Here is a 9,699-nt window from a genome sequence, read left to right as displayed (position 1 = left end):
AGTTGTTTCCATTGGTAGGTGAGACTAGAACTAGGGGACATTGCCTCAAGATTCAGGGGAGAAGATTTAGGAGGAGAAACTGTTTCTCCCAGAGAGTGGTGAATCTGTGGAATTCACTGCCCAGGGAAGCAGTTGAGGCTTCTTCGCTGAATATATTTAAGATACAGTAAGATAGATTTTCACATAGTAGGGGAATTAAGGGTTATGGGGGGGAAAGGCAGGCAGATTGAGCTGAATTTACAGACAGATCAGCCATGATCTTATTGAATGGCGGGGCAGGCTCGATGGGCTGGATGGCCTACTCCTGCTCCTATTTCTTATGTTCTTAAAGTCAGTATTTAGTCGATACTGGCAGTAATTACAGCCTTGAGTCTGTGTGGATTGGTCTCTGTCAGCTTTGCACCGCAGTTTTTCCCTATTCTTCTTTACAAAACCGCTCTAGCTCTGCCAGATTGCATGAGTGAACAGCCCTTTTAAACTCCTGCCACTTATTCTCAGTTGGATTGAGGTCTGGACTATGACTTAGCCTCTCCAGGACATTAATTTTGTTGTCACTCCAGGACATGAACTTTGTGGTTTTTAAGCCATTCCTGTGTAGCTTTGTCTTTATTCCTGGGTCATTGTCTTGCTGGAAAACAAATCTTCTCCCAAGTTGCAGTTCTCTTGCAGACAGCATCGGGTTTTCCTCCGGTATTTCCCTGTATCTTGCTGCATTCATTTTACCCTCTACCTTCGGAAGCCTTCTAGGGCATGCTGCAGTGAAGCATCCCCACAGCATGATGCAGTTACCACCATGCTTCACGTTATGGATTGTGTGTTTTTGATGATGTGCTGTGTTTGGCTTACACCAACATAGTGTTTAGTCTGATGGCCAAAAGGCTCAAGTTTGGTTTCATCAAACCATAGAACCTTCTTCCAGCTGACTTCAGAGTCTTGCACATGCCTATTGGCAAACTCTAGGCAAGATTTCATGTGAGGTTTTTTTTTCCAACGGTGGCTGTCCCATAAAGCTGCGACTGGTGAAGCACCCGGGCAACAGTTGTATGCACAGTCTCTCCCATTTCAGCCACTGAAGCTTGTAGTTCCTTCAGAGTCGTCATAGGTCTCTTGGTGGCCTCCCTCACTAGTCCCCTTCTTGCGCCAGGGGGTCACTCAGTTTTTGAGGACAGCCTGCTCTGGGCACATTTACAAATGTGTCATGTTATTTCCATTTCTTGATGATTGACTTAACTGTACTCCAAGGGATATTCAGTGGCTTGGAAATTTTCTTGTTTCCATCTCCGGACTTGTACTTTTCAAAGACCTTTTTGCGGAGTTGATTGGAGTGTTCTTTTGTCTCCATCGTGTAGTTTTTGTCAGGATACTAACTCACCAGCAGTTAGACCTTCCAGATACAGGTGTAATTTTACTACAATCAATTGAAGCACCTTGACTGCACAGAGGTCTCCAAAAGCAGATCTCCATTAAACTAATTGTGTGACTTCTAAAACCAATTGGCTGCACCAGTGATGATTTAGTGTGTCATATTGAGGGGGGGAGGGGTTAATACTTATGCAACCAGTTATTTTGTGTTTAATATTTGTAAATTAATTTATATCACTATCTGTTTTCACTTTGACACAAAAAAGTCCTTTTCTGTTGATCAGTGTCAAAAAATCTAAATTTAATCTACTGTGATTCAATGTTGTAAAATAATAAAACAAGAGAACTTCCGTGGGGGTGAATACTTTTTATAGGCACTGTACATCATCATATACAACTGTGAGATTCATTTCCTTGTGGGCATACTCAATAAATTCATAGAATAATATGAATCAATGAGAAACCAAACCAACTTGTGCCTTCAATGTGTATGCAAAAGACAATAAACTGTGAGTCATGAGGCTCCTGTATCTTCTTCCTGATGGCAGCAGTGAGAAAAGAGCATGTCCTGGGTGGTGGGGGTACCTGATGATGGATGCTGTTTTCCTGTGACCATGTTTCATGTCGACTCTGACTGGGAGAGGTTTCCAAACCTGTCGACAGATTTAGAGGATTTTGCAAAGACACTCGGGCTGCTTCTTCGATGATCTGGACGTTGCCTGTGTTTCCCAAGAACACAATTTTAAGGGAAACATAGGGAATAGCACAATTTCCTGCTCATATCCTTTTATAACCTCAAAGAAAAATTTGAAGATTGATGAAAGATCCTTTTAGTTGGCATCCTTAGAAATTTGGTACCATTCTACATCTGCTGCACGATAAGAAGTGAACTGTGATCCCAACCATCCGATCCACCATAAACACAACCTCAGTGTGGGTGGGGCCATTGTTGAAACCTTCTTCTCAAACTGCACCATGGGGCACCACGCTGGCAAAGCAGAGAGCACATCTCTTTACAGCACCAGCTGTAGGACTGGGTTCGATTCCTGCCCCAGTCTGTAAGGATGTTGTACATCCTCCCTGTGACCATGTGGCTTTCCTCTGGGTGCTCCAGTTTCCTCCCACCTTCCAAAGGCAAAGGGGTTGTGGCACGATGATTGAATTCTTTGAGAGTGTGAAAAACATATTGATGAAAGTAGAGCAGTGGATGTGGTGTATATTGACTTTAATAAGGCAGCTGGTAAGGATTCACAACTGGCTTGCCTATAGAAGGCAGAGGATGGATACAGGTAGAACATATCCTGCCTGGAGGTTAGGGACCAGTATTGATCTGCAGTGGTCTGTTCTGGTACCTCTGTGCTTCCTGATTTTTATAAATGGCTTGGATGTGGAAATATAAGGGTGGATTAGTATGTTTGCAGATGACACAAAGGCTGATGGAGACATGGAGAGCATAAAAGGTTGTCGTAGGTTACAACAGGGTGCAGAGCTGGGCTGAGGGGTGGCAGATGGAGTTCAATCCAGAAAAGTGTGAAGTGATTCTGTTTAGAAAATTGATTTTGAAGGCAGAATACAGGGTTAATGGCAGGATGTTTGCAGTGCAGAGGAACAGAGGGATTTAGGGGCCCTTGTCCATCGATCTCTCAAAGTTGCTGTACAAGTTGAATGGTTTGTTAAGAAGGCATATAGAGTGCTGGCCTTCATTAGGCAAGGGACAGAGTTCAGTGTAATGATGCAGCTCTATAAAACCCTGGTTAGACCACATTTAGAATAATGTGTTCAGTTCTAGTTGCCTCAAGAATGATGTGGAAGCTTTAGAAAAGGTACAGAGATTTACCAGGATGCTGCCTGGATTACAGAGCATGTCGTATGAGGGTAGGATCAACGAGCTCGGGTTTTTCTCTCTGGGGTGCAGGAGCATGGGAAGTGACTTGATAGAGATGTACAAGATGATAAGAAACATAGATCAAGTAGACAGCCAGAGACTTTTCCCAGGCTGGAAATGGGGGCATAATTGTAAGGTGATTGGAGGAAAGAATAGGGAAGATGTCAGAGGTAAAACTGTACACAGAGAGTCGTGGGTGCATGGAATGCCCTGCCCGGGGTTGTGGGAGAGGCAGATACTGTACATTAAGGGCAGTTAAGAAACTCTTAGATAGGCACATGGATGATAGAAAAATGGAGGGCTATTTCAGAAGGAATGGTTGAATTGATCTTAGAGTAGGTTAAAAGAAGGGCCTGTAATGTGCTGTAGTGATCTATGTTCTATAAGCTTGGGTTAGTTTAAATTAGGCACCAAACCCCGCTTGCGTAAAGAAAAAGTCATGATTAGGTGGAAGAAATGTAAACATCTGAGATTAAAAAAACAGATGAACATTCATTAGGAGGTCAACAAGAGTGCAGAAAACCACTGCCTCCACCTGTAATTAACCCATATAATCAACATTGTCCCAGATTATGGAGCACTGCAGCATCCTCTTGCCTGCTCACAGTTGGGGATACAAGAGGACAGGCCTAAGGAAGAAACACCCTTAACCTACAGTGAAAAAACAGGATGCCAAAGAGCAGAAAGAGGCTTGAATTGCTAACCTCATTGGAAGACAGGAAACCACAGCCCCACCTGCTGTATACTCAAACTGCATTCTTTCATTGTGTCATATGATTAGCCACATGAATCATTCTCTATTATGTCAGGTTATACATAGAAAGCCCAGTACATTTCAGTAGACGAGAATCTCTCGGGTGCAAGAATTGGGCTACCTCTTCATCTTTTGTTCTTTATTGTTTAAAAAATGCATTTCTCCATCTTTCACAATATTGAAAGAAGAAATGTTGCCTTTGAGTTTATCACTCAATGTTTCATCTTTCAATGTTGTGAATAATGATGGACAAGTGCATTTTGACGATCAACACTGGCGCACCTCAGGGGTGTGTGTTTAGCCCACTGCTCTACTCTCTGTATACAAGACTGTGTGGCTAGGAATAGTTCAAACACCATCTACAAATTTGCTGATGATACAGCCATTGTTGGTAGAATCTCAGGTGGTGACAAGAGGGCGCACAGGAGTGAGATATACCAACTAATGGAATGGCGCCACAGCAACAACCTGGCACTCAACGTCGGTAAGACGACAGAGGTGATTGTGGACTTCAGGCAGGGTAAGACCAAGGAACACGTACCAATCCTCTTAGAGGGATCAGAAGTAGAGAGAGTGAGCAGCTTCAAGTTCCTGGGTGTCAAGATCTCTGAAGATCTAACCTGGTCCCAACATACTGATGTAGTTATAAAGAAGGCAAAACAGCAGCTATAATTTATTAGGAGTTTGAAGCGATCTGGCATGTCAACAAATACACTCAAAAACTTTTATAGTTGCACAGTGGAGAGCATTCTGACAGGCTGCATCACTGTCTGGTATGGAAGGGCTACTGCACAGGACCGAAAGAAGCTGTAGAAGGTTGTAAATCTAGTCAGTTCCATCTTGGGTACTAGCCTACAAAGTATCCAGGACATCTTTAGGAAGCGGTGTCTCAGAAAGGCAGCACCCATTATTAAAGACCTCGCACCCAGAGCGTGCATTTTTCTCACTGTTACTATCAGGTAGGAGATACAGAATCCTGAAGGCACACACTCAGCGATTCGGGAACAGCTTCTTCCCCTCTGCTATCTGATTCCTAAATGGAGTTTGAAGCTGTGGACATTACGTCACTTTTTTAAATATACAGTATTTCTGTTTTTGCACATTTTTTAAAAAAATTTATTCAATATACATACTTGATTTACTTGTTTATTTATTGTGTTTTGTTTTATTTATTTTTTTCTCTCTCTCTCTGCTAGGTTATGTATTGCATTGAACTGCTGCTGCAAAGTTAACAAATTCAACATCACATGCCGGTGATAATAAACCTGATTCTGATTCTGAATTGTTAAGGACAAGATGATGGAGTACTTGGTGAAACGGGACAAGATAATACAAAGTCAGCATGGTCTCCTTAAGGGAAAATTTTGCCTGATGAACCTGTTGGAATTCTTTGAGGAGATTACAAGTAGGATAGATAAAGGAAATGCAGTGGATGTTGCATATTGGATTTTCAGAATGCCTTTGACATGAGGCTGCTTGCCAAGTTAAGAGCCCATGTATTACAGGAAGGCTACTGGCATGGTTAGAGCATTGGCTGATTGGCAGGAGGCAAGTGGGAATAAAAGATCCTTTTCTGGTTGGCTGCCAGTGACTAGTGGTGTTGGTGTTGGGACTGTTGCTTTTTATGCTGTCTATCAATGGTTTAGATGATATACCCTGCCAATGGTGGTGGGTGAGGAAGATGATAGCAGGCATTTCAGAAACTCTTAGACACATGGATGATAGGAAAATGGAGAATATGTAGAAGGGAAAGTTTAGATCGATCTTAGAATAAATCAAAAGGTCTGCCAAAATCATGGCTGAAGGGCCTGTAAGGTTCTGTTCTATTTTCTTATTTCTCCAATGTTGAGTTAATGAGACTGACCACATGATGGAGCTAAAAGAACATAGGCTTTTATACCCAGAAACAGACAGCATATCCTCAATAACTCAGGTTAATTCAGCTGTTCTACGCCCCCAGCCCCACAATAAAAATTTATCTGATTTTGCAGGGGCTCATTCAACACGTCTCTCCTGACTGGAGAGAGGGCAAATCCATGCTGACTTCAAACGCTCTACCTTGCAGAAAATCTCCCAAAGTAACCGTACCCTGCCTTTGTGATGTGTCAGCTCCACCATTAGGGTCTTGGTTGGATCTCCCTTTGTCTGGAACCTCCACCTTGACCTTTCTGCCATGGATAACCCCACCAGGAACTAAGCTCCAGACGGTATCATGCTCGGAATCACAAGCCTTTCCACCACAGCAAGATTATCCTCGGAGAAGATTGTCATATGTACATAAGATTAGCTTAAACATGTAAGACTAACTATATGTAGTTTTTATATATTTTTTAAATATTTCAATTTTTTTTTTTTTACTTTCTCACCAGATTCTCTTCTCACCAGCATCCAAACCAGATTTGGTTACTCTTTCATGTCACTCGGAAGGTTCCCAAAAGTAAGTAAAAATCTGTGAGAATATATTAAAAGCAAAAATTCTTTTTTGGTGGGAGGAGAAGATGGCAGCGCGACGCAGCTGGCAGCGGCCACTCCGGTGGTGATGTCTGTTATTTGTCAATCAGGGTGCCGTGCACAATCTTGATTTGATGGAGACGGACGTGAGAGCACGGAGGAACATCTGGTGAAACTTCTGAAATGCCCACTTCGCTGCTGCTGCTACTGTGTGATCCAGAATCTCTAGAGGGGAAGGCCCCGAGTCCTCGGCTTTGCTTGTTGGTTGGCAGCCGGGGCGGGGTCGAAGCGCTCAGCAGAAGATAGTGCTCGGAGAAGCTGGTCAGAGGCTCGAAGTTTTCAGACGGACTCAGAGTTCGCTGCAGTCGAGTGCTTCCAATGGTGCTGCATCAGCAAGTTGGCAGCGCTTGGAGGTTCATGGCAGGGAGAGTTTCTCCCTTCTGCCGCCTGCATGAGATGATGAGGCTATCGGGACTTTGAGGCTTTTTTTTACCGTGCCATGGTCTGCTCTTTATCAAATTATGGTATTGCTTTGCATTGTTGTAACTATATGTTATAATTATGTGGTTTTGTCAGTTTTAGTCTTGGTTTGCCCTGTGTTTTCTTGTGATATCATTCTAGAGGAACGTTGTATCATTTTTTAATGCATGCATTTCTAAATGACAATAAACAAGGACTGAGTGTCCTCATAATCTAATAATCTAATCTAAATCCCCAGGCCAGTTAGAAGCAATGGTCTCTTCACCCAGACATTAGATACTTTTCTCAGAAGGTTATTGCCAAGTCTTAGTGAGTTTTTCTTCGGTAAGTGCTGTGCTCAAACAACCAGTGGGAAGTGCTGAAAGAGCAATAAAGGAAAAAGACTTAATATTCCATAGCTCCATTCTGGCACATAATGACTCTTTACAAGATGGCTTCCATTACCAAAATTGGATCCCTATCAACCATCTGGATGATAATGTGGTAAACTGGATCAGCAAATTTTTGGATGACACTAAAATTGGGGACATAGTGGACAGCAAGGAAGGCTATCAAAGCTTGCAGTGAGGTCTGGACCAGCTGGGAAAATGGTTTGAAAAATGGCAGATGGTATTTAATGCAGTTAATTGCATGATGTTGCACTTTAGGGGGACACACCAGGGTAGGACTTACACAGTGAACAGTAGGACACTCAGGAGGGTGGTACTACAAAGAAAAGCATGAGGACTTCAGGCAGTGCAGACAAACTGTCCCTCTCCATATCGAGGGTTAAGTGCACCAATTTTCTGGAAGTTCACATCACAGATAGCCTCACCTGCTCCCTTAATATCACCTCCCTGAGTAAGAAGGCACAGCAACACCTCCACTTCCTAAGAAGGTTGAAGCAAGCAAGGCTTTCACACCACCCCCATTAACTGTGTTTTACAGGAGCACCATTGAGAGCATCCTGGGAAGTTGTATCTCTATCTGGTATGGGAGTTGAACATTGAACCTGAAGTCCATACAAAGGACTGTGAGAACAGCTGAGAGAATCATGGGGGTCTCCCCACCAATCTATCGGGAACAATTATCAGGAGCACTGCGTATGCAGGGCCCTTAATATTATTAAGGATCCCACCCATCCATCCAGCATCCCCTTTGACTTTTTACCATCATGCAGGAGACTACGATGCATCAAAACAAGAACAGTCAGGATGGAAAACAGTTCCTTCCCTCAGGCTGTCAGGCTTCTGAACTCCTTGCTGTCTCATAGTTGTCAGTGGTTAATCTGCTCCTTTAATATTAACACACTATTTATGTCTGATTCATCAGTAGATTTTATCCTAAACTTCACAAGTTATCATGTGTTATGTGTGCTACTGTGATTTACACCCTGGGTTGGAGAAACATTGTCTCGTTTCCATATGGATTATAAGGTTATATACATTATATACATGTATATAGTTAAATGACAATAAACTGGATTGACTTGGCTTGATTCCCTAGAGCCCACAACAATGAAGGGAGGTCTGATAGAGATATACAAAATTATAGGGGTATAAATAGGGTAAATGCAATCAGTCATTTTTCACTGGGTGAGACTATCACTGGAGGTCATGGGTTAAAGGTGAAAGGTGAAACATTTAAAGGGAACGAGGGGGAACTTCTTAATTCAGAGGGTGGTGAGAGTGTGGAACAAGCTGCCAGAGGAGGTGATGGATGCCAGTTTGATTGCAACGTTTAAGAGAAATTTGGATAGGTACATGGACAGGAGAAGTTTGGAGAGGTTTGTGACCCAGGAGCAGGTCAATGGCACTGGGCAGAAAAGTAGTTTGGTGTCGACTAAATGGGCTGGAGTTTCTGTTACTGTTTTATGAGCCTGTGGATTTTTTTGAAGTGAAAATAAAAATAGTGAGTTCATCAAGAGGAAAATAGAAACATAGAAACACAGAAAACCCACAGCACGATACAGGCCCTTCAGCCCACAAAGCTGTGCCAAACATGTCCTTACTTTAGAAATTACTAGGCTTACCCATGCCCTCTGTCTTTCTAAGCTCCATGTACCTATCCAGGAGTCTCTTAAAAGACCCTATCGTATCTGCCTCCACCACCATCACAGCAGCCCATTCCACACACTCACCACTCTCTGTGTAAAAAAACTTACCCCTGACAACTACTCTGTACCTACTTCCAAGCACCTTAAAACTGTGTCCTCTTGTGCCAGCCATTTCAGCCCCAGGAAAAAGCCTCCGACTATCCACAAGATCAATGCCTCTCATCATCTTATACACCTCTATCAGGTCACCTCTCATCCTCCGTTGCTCCGAGGAAAAAAGGCCAAGTTCACTCAACCTATTCTCATAAGGCATGTTCCCCAATCCAGGCAACATCCTTGTAAATCTCCTCTGCACCCTTTCTGTGGTTTCCACATCCTTCCTGCAGTGAGGTGAGCAGAATTGAGCACAGTACTCCAAGTGGGGTCTGACCACTTTACCTGACCAACATTACCTCTCGGCTCCTAAACCCAATCCCACGATTGAAGGCCAAAGCACCGTATGCATTCTTAACCACAGAGTCAATCTGCACAGCTGCTTTGAGTGTCCTATGGACTCAGACCCCAAGATCCTTCTGATCCTCCACACTGCCAAGAGTCTTACCATTAATACTATATTCTGCCATCATATTTGACCGACCATAATGAACCACTTCACACTTATCTGGGTTGAACTCCATCTGCCACTTCTCAGCCCAGTTTTGCGTCCTATCAATGTCCTGCTGTAACCTCTGA

General features: G+C 43.2%; 1 long non-coding RNA gene across 1 annotated transcript; it reads left to right on the top strand.

Moving 5' to 3' along the window:
• Positions 1–5,317: 5,317 nt before the first annotated feature.
• LOC140186688 (uncharacterized) lies at positions 5,318–7,068 on the top strand. The gene is made up of 3 exons (XR_011882917.1): positions 5,318–6,274; positions 6,371–6,438; positions 6,563–7,068. It is a non-coding gene; the product is annotated as an uncharacterized lncRNA (long non-coding RNA).
• Positions 7,069–9,699: the final 2,631 nt, after the last annotated feature.

The sequence above is a fragment of the Mobula birostris genome, chromosome 23 (assembly GCF_030028105.1).
Source record: "Mobula birostris isolate sMobBir1 chromosome 23, sMobBir1.hap1, whole genome shotgun sequence".
NCBI classification, from domain to species: domain Eukaryota; kingdom Metazoa; phylum Chordata; class Chondrichthyes; order Myliobatiformes; family Myliobatidae; genus Mobula; species Mobula birostris.
Note: the sequence above shows the minus strand (reverse complement) of the source record. Positions and strands in the feature narration are given on the sequence as shown.